The sequence below is a fragment of the Ornithorhynchus anatinus genome, chromosome X2 (genome assembly GCF_004115215.2).
Source record: "Ornithorhynchus anatinus isolate Pmale09 chromosome X2, mOrnAna1.pri.v4, whole genome shotgun sequence".
Classification (NCBI taxonomy): domain Eukaryota; kingdom Metazoa; phylum Chordata; class Mammalia; order Monotremata; family Ornithorhynchidae; genus Ornithorhynchus; species Ornithorhynchus anatinus.
Genome location: NC_041750.1, coordinates 1,351,025 through 1,370,248, shown reverse-complemented (window position 1 = coordinate 1,370,248; position 19,224 = coordinate 1,351,025).

Genomic DNA, 19,224 nt, shown 5'->3' with positions numbered 1-19,224 from the left:
GCAGACCCAGAGGCCTGGGCGCTGGGGCCTGGCCGGCGCTTTGAAAGGGAAGCAATCAAGAGGGGTCGCTGACCGGGATTAAGAAAATCAAGGCCGGGGTTCGAGCCCAGAGTCTGTTTCCAAGATTCCCAGAACACCAAGCCTGTGGGGAATGGAATTCCGGCGAACGAATTACCCAGTGGGGGTAAAAGAGCTCAGCAGCCCCGACCCCCCTCTCCCCTTCTCCCTGCCCAGATGGATGGCAGATGGGTCCAATTCCCGGTGGGCGTGTCGGAGGGCGGGTGGGCGACGATCGTCCTGAGCGTCGTGGTAGCTCCCGGACCTCCGGGCCGAGCACCGTAGGCGTCCCGGTGTCTCGGGAGCCTGGGCTGAGCCTCTTCCCTCCTGCTTTAGAGCCTGGAAGACGGGGCCGGGAACAAGGTTTCTCCGCAGAGCGGTGTCCGAGGAGGGATTTGGGGGAAGCCTGGGGAGATCGGGGACCTGGAGGGTCAGGAGACCGGGATTCTAGTTCCAACTCGGCCCCCGGCCCGACGTGTGATCTTGGCCCAGTCGTTTCCCGTCCTATGAGTCGGTTTTCTCACCTGCGCGATGGGAGCGATAATACCTACCGCTCAGGGTATCGTTCACCGGGTACTTCTTGTTCACCGTGTACTTACTGGTCGCCAGAGTGGTTAGAAGATAATCAGATGGGACAGAATCCCTATCTCCCAGCAGCTGCCAGTCTGAGGGAGGGAGAGCAGGCAATCGTTTTATCCCCATTTATGGGAAGGCAGATTTATTTATTTTTTGTTGGTCGGCTTGTGAGAGTTCCCCCTCCCCGCCCCCGCTTCCCCAGGGCAGCTCCTCCATGCCCCCCATCCCCTCCACGACCCCCACGTCTACCCTTCCCCCATCTCTTCCCTTCCCCACCCACCTCGACTGCGGAGACCACAGAGAGATTTCAAGGGCGATCGGTGGAATTAGGGACACCTGATGGGGAGGGGGGGGTCGTGCTCCCCTCTGGGTAGAGAAGGAGAGGAGCCCCTGACTTGTTTGGAGTTGCGGGGGGGCCCTGAAGCGCCCTGGCCTTAAGGTGGGGTTAAACATCTCTCCATCTCCGCCCCCGCTCCCCGGCTGGGCACCCCGAGAGGGGACACCAATTCCCTTGATCCTTGATCCCCCCCATTCTATCCCCCCAACCCCCGGGCCTGACCCGCTCCCTCGACCCCCGGTCGGCGGCTCCCCCCACTCTCTCTCTCGGGCGCCCTGGAGACCCGAGAGACCCGTGCCCAGGGGAGCGGGGTAGGGAAGCGGCACAGTTTAGTGGACAGAATACGGGCTTAGGAGTCAGAAGGTCGTGGGTTCTAATCCCGGCTCCACCACTTGTCTGCCTTGGGACTTTGGGCCAATCGCTTAACTTTTCTGGTCCTCAGCGTCCTCATCTGTAAGAGGGATTAAGATCGTGAGCCCCATGTGGGACAGGGACCGTGTCCAACCTTGTATCTACCCCGGAGCTTAGAACAGTGTTTGGCACATGGTAAGTTCTTAAATGCTATTATTATTATTCTGAGCCCGCTTCCCCCTCTCTTAGCTCCCCCGCAACCCCTCCCGCCCGGAGCTCAGGGGCCTTTGGCCCAGTGAGGCCTGGAACTCTCTCTCCCGCAGCTCCCAGGGATCCCAAGACAGCCCCGCTGGGGCATCCGCAACTCTCTGGCCGGCTTGGACGCCACCGGGCCCGACAGCTCCGGACACGCTGTCCCCGTCTCCCCTCCCTCCTCCCGGCTCTCCGCTCCGGAGTTTACAGTCCATTTTGGTCAGGGTGAAGAGAACCCGGAAGGATTAAATGGGTGAGTGGGTGACCACACAGATCCCGAGACGAACTAATTCGCTCTGAATCCGAGCGCTACGGAGGCTGCGATTGGAACAGTGCTTGGCACCTAATAAGCGCTGAACAGATGCCATAATAATAATTATTATTATAAGGACGCTGGTGCTGGTGGAGGGGAAAAGGGATGAGAGAGGTATTGAAAAACGGATTCCCTTTCAGGAGGCTCTGAAGCCGGGGGGAGCCGCGCTCGGGAGGGTTTGGACATGAACAACGGCAATGATGATGATGACGATGGCTATTATTGTTAAAGCACTTACTATGTGCCAATCGCTGTGCTCAACGCCGCGGGTAGTTACAAGATGATCAGATCAGACACAGTCGGACACGTGGGACTTAGAGTCAGCTGTGTGACTTTGGGCAAGTCACTTCACTTCTCTGGGCCTCAGTTCCCTCATCTGTAAAGGGGGGGTGAAGACTGTGAGCCCCACGGGGGACAACCTGATCACCTTGCATCCCCCGGCGCTTAGAACAGTGCTTCGCATATAGGAAGCGCTTAACAAATACCAGCATTAATTAATTGATCATTCATTCATTCAATAGTATTTAGTGAGCGCTTACTATGTGCAGAGCACTGTACTAAGCGCGTGGAATGTACAAATCGGTAACAGATAGAGACGGTCCCTGCCCTCTGACGGGCTTACGGTCTAATCGGGGGAGACGGACAGACAAGAACAGTAGCAATAAATAGAGTCGAGATAGCAGTAAATAGAAACGAGATTAAATAATCTTGCTATGTGTATGTATGTGTAAATAATTGCAGTCTAAGGGGGTGGGAGCCCGGGTATTGAATCTCCGTTTTGTGGATGAGGGAACCGAGGCACCGAGAAGTGAACCAAGGTCACCCAGCAGACAAGGGGCAGAGCCGGGGGGGGGGGTCTCTGACCGGCAGGCCCGGCCCCTCTCCGTGGATGGAGCGCAGGGAGGAGCTCCAGACTGGGGGGCCAGCGGGAGGGAGGGGCCGAGAATCGAGGGGAAGGGGCGCACGGAGGAGGCCGGGCCAGGGCGCCGATGGGGCAAGAGTCTTTTCCTTGGCCCGGTGCTCGGGCCATTCCGGGCCTTTGGCAGCCCTGGAGCGGTCAGTCCCTCCGGGCGGTCGCAGAAAGGTACTCCTGGGGGGCGCGGGGGTCCCTCCGGAATGGTCACCTCGAGGCCCCAAAGAGCCGAGGGTGATTTGGTCCCTTCCGGACTCGGCTTGGTGCCCGCCTCGGGGGCGGGGGAGAGGAGGGGAGCCGGGGCAAGGAAAGGGCCGAGCCCGATGTGTTTATTTCGTGTTTACTCCAGCACCGAGCACAGTGCTTGGCACGCGCGACGGGCCCAGAGGTGCCATAAATAAAACCGCCGACCAGGCCAGAAACAGTTGTCAAGGAAGGATGGCGTAGTGGGGTGTGAGAGCCGTTCCGGGAGCCTGCTGTGTGCAGGGCGCTGTGCTGGGTACCCGCTGCACGCGGAGTACTCTTCTGGGCGTCTGCTGTGTGCAGAACGTTGTGCTGGGTGCAAAGCACTGTACTAATCATGTTAATAACGTTGGTATTTGTTAAGCGCCTACTGTGCGCCGAGCGCTGTTCTAAGCGCTGGGGTAGATACAGGGTAATCAGGTCGTCCCACGTGAGGCTCACGGTTAATCCCCGTTTTACAGATGAGGTGACTGAGGCACAGAGAAGTGACTCGCCCACCGTCGCGCAGCTGCCAAGCGGCGGGGCCGGCATTCGAACTCGTGCCCTCGGACTCCCAAGCCCGTGCCCTTTCCGCTGAGCCACGCCGCTTCTAGGTACCTGTGGTGTGCCAAACACTGTCCTGGGCTCTTGAGCACCGTACTGGGCTCCTGCTGCGTTACCCCTGAACTCTAGAGGGGAAGTTCATTGCTTTTTAATGGTTTTTGTAAAGTGCTTACCGTGTGCCAGGCCCTGTACTAAGCGTTGGGGGTAGATACGAGCTGATGGGGTCTCTCTCCGACACGGAGCTCACGGTCTCAATCCCCATTCTACAGCCGAGGTAACTGAGGCTCGGAGGAGGGAAACGACTTGCTCAGGGTCACAGAGCAGGCGCGGGGCGGAGGCGGGACTGGAACCCAGGTCCCTCCGCGTCCAGGGCTCTAGAACCCGGGGCTCAGCGTGGAAAGAGCACGGGCTCGGCAGTGGGAACAACCTGGGTCCACCACTTGCGTGCCGTGTGACCTTGGGCGAGTCGCTTTACTTCTCTGCGTCTCAGTTACCTCATCGGTGACACGGGGATCGAGACCGTGAGCCCCAGATGGGACAGGGGCTGCGTCCGGCTCGCTTCGCTTGGGTCGGCCGGAGAGTTTAGTACGGTGCCTGGCACACAGTAAGGGTTTAACAGATGCCATCGTGATTATTCACTCTCCCTTCCCCCTCCGGGGCCCTCCCTCAATTAAATCAGTACGTCCAGACCAGAGAGTCATTAGCCCCTGCTCCGAGGCCTCTCCCTTGGCTCTCCCGGGGCCACGGAGAGGAAGAAGGAGGCCACCGACCCCTCGTCACGCCAGTCGAACCCACCCCCGGACCGACCCGGGGGCTCGGAGCCAGCCGCGGATGCCAACTCCGGGCCCCTCGGCTCCCTCCCAAAATAGCCGGGCCGGCGGTTGGAGTCTCGCAGCGGAGATTCTCGCCCGAGGACAACGAAATGATTATTGTGTCGTTGGGGTTTATTTATAGCGCTCGGACGTGAAACCGGGGGCCCGAGCCATGGGAAAGGACTCACTCCGTGGCGTATGCCGGTCGCTCCGTCGTCATCTTCGTCGCCGTCGTCTCTCATCTGGGTCACGTTTATTGAGGACCTGTGACGCGCGGAACACTTGGTCGCGGCCTACTCCGTGCAGAGCGTGGGACTGGGAGCCTTCCATGGACGGAGCACTGTCCAGGGCGCCTACTATGTTCAGAGCGGGATAACTGGGAGCCTACCGTGTCTGGAGCACTGTACACGGCACCTACCGTGTGCAGAGCACTGGACTGGACATCTGGGCGCAGAGCACCGTACCAGGAACCGGTTCGAACTGTCCTGGGCACCAACTGGGTGCGGAGCACCGTACCGGAAACCTCCTGTTTGCAGAGCACTCGACTGGGCACCTCTAAGAGAAGCAGCGTGGCTCAGTGGGAAGAGCCCGGGCTTTGGAGTCAGAGGTCATGAGTTCGAATCCCGGCTCGGCCACTCGGCAGCTGCGTGACGGTGGGCGAGTCACTTCGCTTCTCTGGGCCTCGGCTCCCTCATCTGTAAAATGGGGACGAAGACCGTGAGCCCCACGTGGGACGACCCGATTCCCCCGTGTCTACCCCAGCGCTTAGAACGGCGCTCGGCACATAGGAAGCGCTTAACAAATACCAACGTTATTATAATGATTATAGTAATATTTGTTAAAGGCTTACTACGAGTAAGGCCCTGCACTGAGCACCGGGGCGATGACAAGCAGATCAGGTTGGACACGGGCTCTGTCCCACGTGGGCCTCACAGCATCGGCCCCATTTTACAGATGAGGCAACTGAGGCACAGAGAAGTGAAGCGATTTGCCCAAGGTCACATAGCAGTCCAGCGGGGGAGCCGGGATTAGAACTCACGGCAGCGCGGCTTAGTGGGAAGAGCCCAGGTCTGGGAGTCAGAGGCCGCGGGTTCCAATCCCGGCTCCGCCATTCGTCGGCCGTGCGACTTTGGGCAAGTCACCGCTCTGGGCCTCAGTGAGCTCATCTGTAAAAGGGGGGATGAAGACTGGGAGCCCCACGGGGGGCAACCTAATTACCTTGTATCCACCCCAGCGCTTAGAGCGGCGCCTGGCACATAGTAAGCGTTTAACGGATGGCTTCGTCATCACGACTTGCTGACTCCCGGGCCCGGGCTCCGGCCACTACACCACGCTGCCTCTCTACGGGATGGTTCCTTACCAGCTCCTCCCTCTCCGGTATCCCAACTCCATCCCTTCTGTCGAGTGTCCCCCCTCCCCGACCCGGAATTCCCTCCCCATCCCTCCAGATGTCTCAGACCAGGACCCCCCTCCGGCTCCTAAACCTCCTGAAACCCCCCGTCCCCCCCCCCCCGGTCCCCGAGAGCCTTCTCTGATCCGTCCCCTAGCCGCGGTCACATCGCGGCCTACCCGAGGAGCAGCGTGGCTCCGTGGAAAGAGCGCGGGCTTTGGAGTCAGAGCTCCTGAGTTCGAATCCCGGCTCGGCCACTCGGCAGCGGTGTGACTGCGGGCGAGTCCCTTCTCTGTGCCTCAGTGACCTCATCTGTAAAATGGGGATTGAGACCGTGAACCTGATTCCCCCGTGTCCCCCCCGGCGCTTAGAACAGTGCTCGGCACATAGTGAGCGCTTAACAAATACCAACATCATCCTCCCTGTCCTCATTCCTCTCCCACTTCCACCCAGCCCTCACGCTTCGCCCCTCCCAAGCCAACCCACTCTTCGTACCTTGTTTCCATCTCTCTCTCACCGCCCACCTCTCGTTCGCACCCTCCCTCCTGCCTGGAACTCCCTCCCCCTTCACATCTGGCTGACCTCTACTCTCTCCCATCTTCCAAGACCTCCTTAAAAAAAAAAAAAAAATCATACCTCCTCCAGGAAGCCTTCCCCGATTCATCTCTCCTCTACCTCTCCTCACGTCGTAGCAGTCAAGAGCACTTGATAATGATGTCGGTATCTGTTAAGCGCTCACTATGTGCCGAGCACTGTTCTGAGCGCCGGGGGAGACACGGGGGAATCAGGTTGTCCCGCGTGGGGCTCACGGTCTCAATCCCCCGTTTTACAGATGAGGTCACCGAGGCCCCGAGAAGTGAAGCGACTCGCCCGAAGTCACACAGCCGACAAGTGGCCGAGCCGGGATTCGAACCCATGACCTCCGCCTCCAAAGCCCGGGCTCTTTCCACTGAGCCACACTGCTTATTCTGAGTGCTTGGGAGAGTAGAGTGGAACCGAATTAGCGGGCGCGTTCCCTGCCCATAACGAGCATCTGGGGACGTAACCATTAAACGATGTCGCTTTCCCCTAGCCACGATTTATTTTAGCACGGGAGCCGCGTACCCTGGTAGGAGGAGCGTGGCCTAGCGGAGAGCCCACGGCCCCGGGCATCGGAAGACCCGGGTTCTAATCTCGCTTCTCCTAGTTGCCCGCTGTGCGATGAGTCACTTACCTTCGATGAATCGCTCGGATGAGTCACTTAACTTCTCGGAGCCTCTGTTTACTCATCTGTAAAATGGAGTTTCAATGCCTGTTCTCCCTCCTACTTAGACTGCGAGCCCCATGTGGGACCGGGCCCGGCCCGATCGACGTGCGTCTGCCCCAGCGCTTAGCACGCTGCTTGACTCAGAGTTAGCATTTAACGGAAATACCATAATAACAATAACCATAATAATATCTGTCTGCCCCGCCAAGGGCCGTAAGCTCCTCGAAGGCAGAGATGGCGACTCCCGTCGATTAGTACAGTGCTCTGCACGCCGTAGACCGTAAGCTCCTCGAGGGAAGGAATCATGTCTAATCATCCTAATTGTGTCGATCAATTCGTCGATGGCACAGACATTTATTTTGATTGCTCGATTGGCCAATGTTCACTTCTCCTTCTTCTCCAGCTAGGGAGCGAGCTCCTCGCGGGCAAGGTACGGGTCTCCTGTTTTCATTACACTTTCACGACCGCTTAGGACGGTGCACCACCCGCACTGGGCGCTCAGTAAGTATTATCACCGCTAACTATGGTTTCTAATAATAATAATAATAATTATGGTATTTGTTAAGTGCTCGCTCTATGCTAAACACTGGGGTGGATACAAGCAAATCGGATACGGTCCCTGTCCCACATGGGGTTTACAGTCTCCATCCCCATTTTACAGATGGGGGAACTGAGGCCCCGAGAAGGGAAGCGACCTGCCCGAGGTCACATAGGTAAGTGGCGGAGCCGGGATTAGAACCCATGACCTTCTGACTCCCAGGCCCGTGCTCTAGCCACTCCGCCTTGCTGCTTCTCTACTTCTTCTTTATCATGATTTATAATAACAATAATGATGATGTTGGTATCTGCGAAGCGCCCCGGGCAGAGCACGGTTGCAAGCGCCGGGGTAGATCCAAGGTAATCAGACGGTCTTACCCCCATTTTACAGTTGAGGTGACTGAGGCGCAGAGGAGTCAAGTGACCGGCTCAGTGGAAAGAGCACGGGCTTTGGAGTCAGAGGTGACGGGTTCGAATCCCAGCTCTGCCACTCGTCAGCTGTGCGACTGTGGGCGAGTCACTTCCCTTCTCCGGGCCTCAGTTCCCTCATCTGTCAAATGGGGAATTAGGACCGCGAGCCCCACGCGGGACAGGCTACCCCGGCGCTTAGAACAGTGCTCTGCACATAGTAAGCGCTGAACAAATACCGACATGCTCATTAAGCGCTTACTAGGTGCCCAGGCCCTGTTCCGAGCGCTGGACCCCTGGGGGATTTGCCCGTCAGGGGAGCAAGGCGACGACTAGCAGTGATTGGAGGGTGGACGGGGAGGCCTCCGTGGGCGCACATACCGGCCGTGACTCGGTTGGCATGTCCTGGTACCCACTCGCCCGGCCCCCTCTTCCCCCGTTGCCTGGCAACGCCCTCCTCCCTCCTGGCCCAGATCCCCGAGGCGCCCGGGACTTCCGATCATACCAGGCCGGTGCGCTGGGCCGGGCCCCTCCCAGGATGGATGGACGCGGGGGGCAGGGCCCAGGGGACGGGGAAACCCCCCAACCCCCCTCCTTCCCGGCTTGACTCAGCGCCCAGGAGGAGGGAGCCAGGAATCCGGGAGGGCCAGGCTGACGGCCTCACTTCCCTCATCTGTAAAATGGGGATGGACCCCCGTGAACCCCACGTGGGACGGGGACCGTATCCAATCCCATTGGCTCGGATCCACCCAGCGATTAGCACTTGACGAATACCGTAATTAGTCTTATTATAAATCATAGTTAGCGGTGATAACACTTACTGAGCACCCGACGCGGGTGGTGCTCCGTACGGAGCGTTCGTGGAGGTGTCATGGAAACGGGAGACCCGTACCTTGCCCGCGAGGAGCTCACGCCCTAGCTGGGGAAGATGGATAAGTGAATATTGGCAAATCGAGCAATCGAAATAGATGTATGGGCCATTGACGTCCTAGACGGGACAGTCAAGGGGGCGGGATGGTCCGGCCTGGACCCTTTACACCCTCCTTAGCGCTCACATAGAATAATAATAATAATAACTGTGGTGCTTACCGAAATAAAATAAATGTTGGTATTGGTTAAGCGCTTACTACGTGCCGAGCACTGTTCTAAACGCTGGGGTAGACACCGGGGAATCAGGTCGTCCCACGTGGGGCTCACGGTCTGAATCCCCGTTTGACAGATGAGGGAACTGAGGCGCAGACAAGTGAAGTGACTTGCCCTACGGTCACACAGCCGCCGAGTGGCAGAGCTGGGATTCGAACTCAGGAGCCCTGACTCCAAAGCCCGTGCGCTTTCCACTGCGCCCCGCTGCTTCTCATTCGTTAAGCGCTTCCTACGTGCCGGGCACTGTACTACGCCCCGGGATGGACCCCGGCAACCCCGGCTGGACCCAGTCCCGTCCCATGTGAGGCTCACAGTCCCCCTTTTACAGATGATGCGTAGAGAAGTGACGAGCCCAAGGTCACCCAGCAGATGGGTGTACGTATGCCGCTTGTCAGCTGGGTGGCCGTGGGCGAGTCGCTTCACTTCGCCGGGCCTCGGTTACCTCATCTGGAAAACGGGCATTAACCGTGAGCCTCATGTGGGACGGACCTGATGATCCTCTATCTATCCCAGCGCTTAGAACAGTGCTCTGCACATAGTAAGCGCTTAACCAATACGTAGATGTAATCGACGAGTATATAAATACGCTCGACCACTCCTTTTGATCACTCCGATTGTAAATGATTTTCGGTTCGCCTCTGTGGTCAGGGAATGTGTCACTTTGTTATTCACTAGATACTTCCCAAGCGTCTAGTACAGTGCACCAAACCAAGTAGGTTTTCGGTAAATACTAAATAGCTGGTATTACTTCTCCTCCTCCTAGTATCTTTGCTATCAGTCACTCAGTTGATCGATCAGTTGTATTTATTGAGCACTTACTGTGTGCAGAGCAGTCTACTGAGCGCTTGGGAGAGGACGATGTAACAGTCGGTAGAGGCGATCCCTGCCCGCAACTACTATTGGTCTTACTATTATTATTATATTAAGAGCTTTACTCTGTCAAGTACTGTACTAAGCGTTGGGATATTTACAAGACGATCAGGCTGCGATGTATTCCCTGTCCCACGGCAGGCTCGCAAGTAAGAGGGCGACCGGGTATTGAAAACCCGTGTTATTACTTTTACTACTCCTTTTATTGTTACTGTACTGTACTACTGCCGTTATTAATAATAATAATAATAATAATAATGTTGGTATTTGTTAATCGCTTACTACGTGCCGAGCACTGTTCTAAGCGCTGGGGTAGATACAGGGTAATCAGCTTGTCCCACGTGGGGCTCGCAGTCTGAATCCCCATTTTACAGATGAGGTCACTGAGGCCCACGGAAGTAAAGTGGCTCCAAGTCACACAACTGACAGGTGGAGGAGCCGGGATTAGAACCCACGACCTCTGACTCCCAAGCCCGACCTCTTTCCACCGAGCCACTCTGCTTCCCCCAGTTGCCGGATTTGCGTCGGTTACTATCGCCGGTGAGCGGCTTAGTGGAAAGAACCCGGGCTTGAGGAGTCAGAGGTCGTGGGTTCTAGTCCGGGTTCCGCCACTTGTCAACTGTGTGACTTTGGGCGAGTCGCTTCACTTCTCTGTGCCTCGGCTACCTCATCTGTAAAATGGGGATTCAGACCGGGAGCCCCAAGTGGGACAACCCGATTCCCTTGTGTCTCTCCCAGCGCTGCAAACAGTGCTTGGCACATAGTAAGCGCTTAACAAATACCGTCATTATTGTTATTCGACTACACCGACTCCTATTGATCATTACTATTATTACTACTGAGAAAAGCAGCGTGGCCTAATGGGAAGGGCCCGGGCCTGGGAGTTAGAGGACCTGGGTTCTAATCCCGATCCTGCCAATTGCCCGCTGTGTGGCCTTGTGGAAGTCGCTTCACTTCTCTGTACCTCAGTCGCCTCACCTGCCTGTTTAAGAGATTGGATACCTGTTCTCACTCAGATTTCGGCTGTGAGCCCCAAGTGGGACAGGGATTGTGTCCATCGACCTCAGAGCTCCGAACGGTGCTTGCCGCGAGGCGAGCGCTTAATAAATACGACTCAAAAAATTGCTCGGCACACAGCGTGTGCCCAAGTACAGTGCTCTGCGTAAGGTCAGGCGTCCAGTGCCCTGCTCTGCGCAGAGCAGGCGCCCAGTACGGAGTTCTGAACGAGCGTGGCTTAGTGGAAAGAGCCTGGGCTTCGGAGTCAGAGGTCATGGGTTCGACTCCCGGCTCCGCCACTCGGCAGCTGGGTGACGGGGGGGCGAGTCACTTCACTTCTCTGGGCCTCAGTTCCCTCATCTGTAAAATGGGGATTAACTGTGAGCCTCACGTGGGACGACCTGATTCCCCTGTATCTCCCCCAGCGCTTACAACAGTGCTCGGCACATAGTAAGCGCTTAACAAATACCGACATTATTATTATTATTATTATTATTATTAGGTACTCAGTCCATCCTGGAGCCGGTGAAAGGAAGGATTAGTCAGCAGAGGTCACTGCAGCCTTTCCTCAATGGGCAGAGCAAGGTCCAATTTGGGAGCAGCCTTGACTCCAGGCAGAAAGCATAATAGGAGTTCAGGACAGCACCCAGCCCAAAGATGTGCACCCAGTATAGAATTCTGCACGCAAGAAGTACCCAGTACAGTGCTCTGCAAAGAGCGGGTACTCAATACATAGCACTGCCCACAGAAGGCATAAAACACAGAGCTTGGCATTCATGCGTTCATTCAACCGTCTTTACTGAGCGCTTATTGTGCCAAAGCGCTTGGGAGAGTACGATATAACAACGGACAGACACGTTCCGTGTCCACAATGAGCTCACACCCAGTAGGTGCTTAATACAGTGTTCTGCACAAAGTATATGCCCAGTACACCATTGTGCACGCGGGAGGAGCCCGCGACAGCATCGTAGTAGACGGCCAGCATAGGACTTTGCACACAGCGGGTGCCCAGTTCAGTGCTCCACAAGCGGTAGACGTCCAGCACAGCACTCTGCTCCCGGTAGGCGCCAGCACAGCGCTCTGCACAGACAGGATGATGATGGGGGAGATGGTTGGAGCCTCCTCCTACACCTGTCCCCTGCCTTGATTCCCCTCTCCCCCATTAGAGCTTGAGTCTAGGGTCTGCTCCTTTCCCCCAGGTTTCTGTGCTCCGGATTTCCACCTGTGAAGGAGGTGTGCCTCAGTTTCCTCATCTGTATAACGGGGATGAAGACTGTGGGCCTCACGTGGCACAACCCTGTATCTACCCCAGCGCTTAGAACGGTGCTCAGCACGTAGCAGGTGCTTAGCAAATACCAACATTATCATTATTATTATTATTAGGGGGGGTCGGTGTCCTCCGGGGTCCCGGCTGTGGGGGGCGACGAGGCCGGGGAGTTCTAAGCGCTGGGGTAGACACAGGGGAATCAGGTCGTCCCACTTGAGGCTCACAGTTAATCCCCATTTTCCAGATGAGGGAAGTGAGGCCCAGAGAAGCGAAGTGACTTGCCCACAGTCCACCCAGCCGCCAAGTGGCCCAGCCGGGATTCGAACCCCTGACCTCTGACTCCGAAGCCCAGGCTCTTTCCACCGAGCCACGCCGCTTCCCCTAAGCGCTTCCCAAATACCAACATTACCACCCCAGCGCGTAGGACAGTGCTTGGCACGTAGTAAGCGCTGAACAAAGACCATTATTATGAGTAGAGACCCCGTCCTTTCTGCTCAGCTCTGGTCCTCCCCCATAATGTTGGTATTTGTTCAGCGCTTACTACGTGCCGAGCACTGTTCTAACCGCTGGGGTAGACGCCGGGGAATCAGCTTGGCCCACGTGGGGCTCACGGTCTGAATCCCCGTTTGACAGATGAGGGAACTGAGGCGCAGACAAGTGAAGTGACTTGCCCTACGGTCACACAGCCGCCGAGTGGCAGAGCTGGGATTCGAACTCAGGAGCCCTGACTCCAAAGCCCGTGCGCTTTCCACTGCGCCCCGCTGCTTCTCATTCGTTAAGCGCTTCCTACGTGCCGGGCACTGTACTACGCCCCGGGATGGACCCCGGCAACCCCGGCTGGACCCAGTCCCGTCCCATGTGAGGCTCACAGTCCCCCTTTTACAGATGATGCGTAGAGAAGTGACGAGCCCAAGGTCACCCAGCAGATGGGTGTACGTATGCCGCTTGTCAGCTGGGTGACCGTGGGCGAGTCGCTTCACTTCGCCGGGCCTCGGTTACCTCATCTGGAAAACGGGCATTAACCGTGAGCCTCATGTGGGACGACCTGATGATCCTCTATCTATCCCAGCGCTTAGAACAGTGCTCTGCACATAGTAAGCGCTTAACCAATACGTAGATGTATCCGACGAGTATATAAATACGCTCGACTACTCCTTTGGATCCCAGGGGAATCAGCTTGGTCCACGTGGGGCTCCCGGTCTTCATCCCCGTTTTACAGCTGAGGTCACTGAGGCCCAGAGAAGGGAAGTGACTTGCCCACAGTCGCACACATGACCCCCGGCTCGGAAGCCCGGGCTCCTTCCGGTGAGCCACGCTGCTCCTCTGAGGGGAAAATTCGCCCCTGGGCCCCCCCAGGCGCACGCCCAGCTGCTGCCCGGCCTGGGGACGGGGGACGGGGGTCTGCCTGTGGGGGTCGTGATGCTTCACACTCAGGGTGGGGGACTGGGGCAGCCCCTGGGACTCCCGGCCTGTCAGCAAACGCCCGCCAAGGCAGATGGTGACATGCCCCGGGCCCGGTGAGTCACAGCCCCGGCCTTAATCCCGCACTCGCCCCGCCTCACCGGAGGCCTCTCGACGATGAACCGTCTGCTTGTGTGGTTACCACGACGACCCGACATGAAAGGCGGCGGTTCCCTCCCCACCGTTTAATTGGGAGCCGAGGCCGGCTCATCCTCCTCGGGTCCTCCCTCCCCTGCCCCTCTCCGGTGGTGGTGTTTTGTTTTAAAATGGTATTTGTTAAGCCGTTACTATGCGCCGGACGACGACCGGCGTAGACCCAGGACTAAGCGGGTTGGACCCCGTCCACGTCCCGCGTGGGGCTCTTCATCCCCGTTAATCCTGTGAAAAGACGGCCCGGGTTCCCGCCGGCTGAGTTCCAATCCTCCCGGGAAGCGGCGGCCCACATTCCCACCGGCTGAGTTCTAATCCTCCCAGGAAACAGCGGCCCAGGTTCCCGCTGGCTGAGTTCTAATCCTCCGGGCTGCCAAGACCCGACCCGTTGGCTCGGTGGGGCCGCTGGGACCCGGGGGCCGGAGGTGGGATGAAGGGGTTGGACCCGCCCTTTGACCCCGAGCCCCTTTAGAGCCTAACGGCGGCGACGGGCGTGGGAGTCCGTGGCGGGGCCCCTGCAACCGAGCGGGTGGCGTGGGGCCCGGCGGGGTGCGGAGTGGGTGGGGGCGGGTGCGTCGCTCCCCGCGGTTCGGAAAGACCACACCTGGATCGGCTTCCCGCTCTGCCGATGCCGTGAGATCCGCAGGACCGCCAGAGGTGGCGAGGCCTAGTGTACGGAGCGCGGAGCTGGGCCCGGGTCCTAGTCCGGGTCCTTCCGCCGGTCTGCCCGGTCACCATGGGAGAGTCACTTTTCTTCATCTGGGAAATGGGGATTACGCGTCTGTCCTCCCTCCCTTTTTTTCAAAATAATATTTGTTGAGTCCTTACTGTTTCAAGTGTTGGGGGAGATATGAGTCCGTCAGATCAGACACGATCCCTATCCCGTACGGGGCTCACCGTCAAAGGGCAGGGACTGTCTCCATCTGTTACCGATTTCTCCGTTCCAAGCGCTTAGTACAGTGCTCTGCACAGAGGAAGCGCTCAATAAATACTACTGAATGAACCTCTAAGTAGAAGAGAGAATGGGTATTGAATCCCATTCTACAGCGGAGGAAACTGAGGCCCAGACAAGTGATTTACCCAAGGTCACCCAGCAGACAGGTGGCAGAGCCAGGAATAGCTCCAGTCAATCAATCAATGGCGTTTAATGAGCATTTACTGTGTGCGGAACACTGTACTAAATGCTTGGGAGATTTCCGATACAATGGAATTAGCAGACATGTTCCCTGCCCCTAATGAGTTTACAGTCCTAGACGGGGAGACAGACATTAATATGAATAAGTAATTTATAACGTATAATTTAAAGATGTGTACATAAGTGTTGCGGGGTTGGGGGTGGGGCGGCTATTAGATGTCCAAAGGTCACAGATGCAAGTGCATAGGTGACGGAGAAGGGAGACCGAACCGGGGGAAAAAAACAGTTTAATCGGGGAAAAAACCAGTTTGATCGGGGAAGGCCTCAAGGAGGAGATGTGACCTCAATAATTCCTTGACGGTGGAGAGACGGCTGGTCTGGCTCCCGGGCCGGGGGACTTTCCACTAGGCCGTGCTTGTTCTCGACCATGAGTTCCGTGAGGAACAGGAATTGGGACTGATTGGTTTATCTCTCCCAGTGCTATTGGTAAATACTTCATAATCGCTGCAATTATTACAATCCAAACCAGCTTCCTTCCCCCACCCCGGGACGGGGGGGGGGGGGGGGGGGTCCTGGGGGATTGGGCATCCCAGACCAAAGGGGAAGACTGGCTGGCACCTTGCTGAGAAGCAGTGTGGCCCAATGGATAGAGCCCGGGCCCGGAAGCCAGCAGGACCTGGATTCTCACCCATGTTCCGCCACTTGTCTGCTGTGTAACCTTCTCTGGGCCTCAGTTATCTCATCTGTCAATGGGGATTAAGATGGCGAGCCCCGATTTGGACACGGGCCAAGTCCAACCTGATTAGTTTGTATTTACCCCAGCACTCATCACAGTGTTTACTGGCACAGAGTAAACACTTAGCAAATTCCATTAAAAAAACACACAAATCCAGGATTCTTGACCCTTGGGCAGTGCCAGAATCCCCAGCTGTGAGCTCCGTCCGGTCTCCCAATGTCCTACTCCACCGTGGTGAAAATGGGGAAACTGAGGCCCGGGAAGGTGACGATACAGAGAGATCAGGGAGTGAGTCACGGGCGTTCTGGGAATAAACCTGGGGATCCTGAATCACCACTCGGCTCTCAAACCCTGGAATCCACACCCTACGTGTGTCACAAATAACCTCGCGAAACCTAGGGAGAAGGCAGGAGGAGGGCCGGCCCCCCGTTCAGTACACACGGCCTATTTTTGGATGCCCTCTCGGATACTCACCATTAATATCGAGTACACGTAGGTCTTCACTGTCTGCCCAACCTATCAGCCTCTGGCTATGACTGGGATGCAGGAATTTACGGATCCTGGCAATTATCCGGTCTCTCCGGAGTCCCGCAGTGTTGATCCAGGGCTCCACAGTGTTGTTCCAGAATTCCTCCGCTCCGGTCCAGAATCCCCCAGTCCTGCTCCAGAATTCCACAGCACTGCACCAGGATCCCACAGGGTTGCTCCAAGGCTCCTCGGCACTGTCTCAGAATTCCACAGTGTTACTTTAGGATTCCACAGAGCTGCTCGGGAATCTCAGGACGTCAGCTTCCCAGCCCCACTCTGCTGCTCTAGAATCCCACGGGAGCGCCCTAGAAATTCCACAGCGCTGCTCTGGAAAACCTCCCCAGCGTTGCCCACGGGCTCTGCCACACGGCTCCAGAATCCCGACCGGATGTTCTAGAAATTGCACAGTGTTTGCTCTAGAGTCCCTTAGTATGTCCCAAGGGTCAAAGCTGCTGCTGAAGAATTCTACAGCGTCGCCCCACAATCACCTGGAGCTGCTCCAGATTTCTATTGCCCGTTTTGTCCCTTCCTGGGTCTCCACCATCATCACCCCAGGGTCCCAAGGTGGTAGGAAGAGAGTCTGGGGGAGAGATCAGAGAAGGGAAACGGCGTCCCCAAATTCTCAGGTGACGTTGAGGTCGTTTGGAGGTACCAACGGGTACTCACTGGGGAAGGACAATGGGGAGGGGACCCGGTGGGGCTCAAAATCCAGGAATATAATGTTGGTATTTGTTAAGCGCTTACTATGTGCAGAGCACTGTTCTAAGCGCTGGGGTAGACATCGGGGAATCGGGTTGTCCCACATGGGGCTCACAGTCTTAATCCCCATTTTATAGATGAGGTAACTGAGGCCCAGAGAAGTTAAGTGTCTTGCCCACAGTCACACAGCCGACAAGTGGCAGAGCTGGGAGTCGAACTCATGACCTCTGACTCCAAAGCCCGGGCTCTTTCCACTGAGCCACGCTGATATGGACGGGACCGGTTCGTTACCCTTTCGGAGAAAAGTGGGTCTTTGTCGGCTCTAGGACAACTTTATTTCAAAGGCTCTTTTTGAATTTCCCGGGCTCCTCACCCCCCCAAACTCAACCTCCTCCACCTGTTCCGGCTGCGGAGTCCTGTTTGGAAGAAAAGCCGAACCGGGGAAGACTAAACCCACGGGGTTGGCAGCTCCTCGGGGACAGGGATTGTGTCTTCTAATTCTATTGTATGCTACCAAGCGTTCAGTACAGCGCTCTGTACACTGTAAGGGCTCAGTAATTAACACCGATGGAGTGATTGCTTGCTTTCTCAATGGGATTGGTTAAGCTCTTACTATGGGCCAGGAATTGTTCTAAGTACTGGGCTAGATACAAGCTAATCAAGTTGGACACCGTCCCTGTCCCACATGGGGCTCACAGGCTTAATCCCCGTTTGACAGGTGAGGCCCAGAGGCCCAGAGAAGCTAAGTGATTTGCCTAAAGTCACACAGCAGGTATGTGGCAGAGCTGGAATTAGAACCGAGGTGCTTCGGACTCCCAGGCCCGTGCTCCATCCACTGGGCCGTGAGGCTTCTCTAGTCCTGCTGCTTCTCTTGCTTGTTTTCTGCCTCTGCCTCTCACCCTTGGTCAGTCCCCAGGAGGCAAACGGAGAATTGCTCTGCTCCTGCATATCCGGGGGCAGTGGTGTGGTGGTCGTTGGAGGGGTTTCTCATTCTCCTTGCCTCAACCTTCTCGGTTCTGACAGGACCTCTGGGCTTTGGACAAGTGGAAATCACTGTTTAAGTAACAGATTTCTTTTCTCTTGTTCAGGGGAGGAGAAGGCAGAAGAGAGGGAACGACAAGAAAAAGGAAGAAATAATAATAGGGAGCTTTGGGCATGGGAGCAGATGCACTGTGGGAGAGAAGAGTGATGGCGGCGGGGTTGGCGGAAGAGGAGTTGTATAATCATTGTGTCCTATACTGCATTAAACCCTGGGGTAGATTCAATACGAATGAGTTGAGCTCGGCATTGATTCCCAGCATCGCAAGGCCTAAAAACCCACCGGTCCACACTTAGAGCCTATTTATAACCGTCCTTAGTCTGTTTGTCTATGTGTTTACTCAACCGTGAATTCAATTATTTATCTCGACTGCTCTATCTAAATATTTTTAAGTCTGCCTTCCCCGGTAAATTGGAAGCTCTCTGTGGGCAGGAAACAGGTCACTTGTTTGTTTTGAACTTCCCAAGAGATCAGTGCAATACGCTGCAGCCAGTGGGAGCTCAATTCACGCTAACGCAACTGGAGAGGGCCATAATAATGGTGCTCTTTCTTGAGTGCTGGCTATGTACACCAAGCAATGACTAGATAAGAGATCCTTAGATCTGGCTCAGTCCCTGTTCCACACGGGGAATCCCAATTTAAGAGGGAGAGGGACTGGAGCTCGTCTCCCCATTCTGTCGAGGAGGAAACGGAGGCTTAGGGCGGCCAAGTGACTCTTTCCCAAGGTGGCTCGGCAATCCGGGGGCAGAGCTGGGACTTGAACCGCGGTCTTCTGACTCTCAGTTGCGGGGGGATCTCCTTCCGAGCCACGCTCCTTCGCCGTCGCCCCTGTTTTTCGGCAGCTGTTGGGGGTTCCGCAGCTCCAGATCGTGACTCACTCATTTCCCTCCTGGGACCACACCCCTTTTGGAGGAACACTGGTGTTATGGTTTGTTTATAAAGAAAAGTAAACAGGAGAATCCCCCACAAATAAGCTCCATGCAGATTCGAAGAATTCTCCTGCTTTCCCCACCCTCCCCCCCCCCCCCCCCCCCGACCTCCCCTCATGCTGAGTAATTCTCTGAAAATAAACAACGCTCGGAGTTTAGGCTTGGACAGAACACATCTCTGGTGTCTGCATTTTCAGGGTAAATGCTCCGGGGACGTGAGCAGGGCTTGCCAGAAGCTTGAGGACCCAGCTTGATTCGATTAATGCCCAATTTATTAGGCTCGGGGCGCAGGG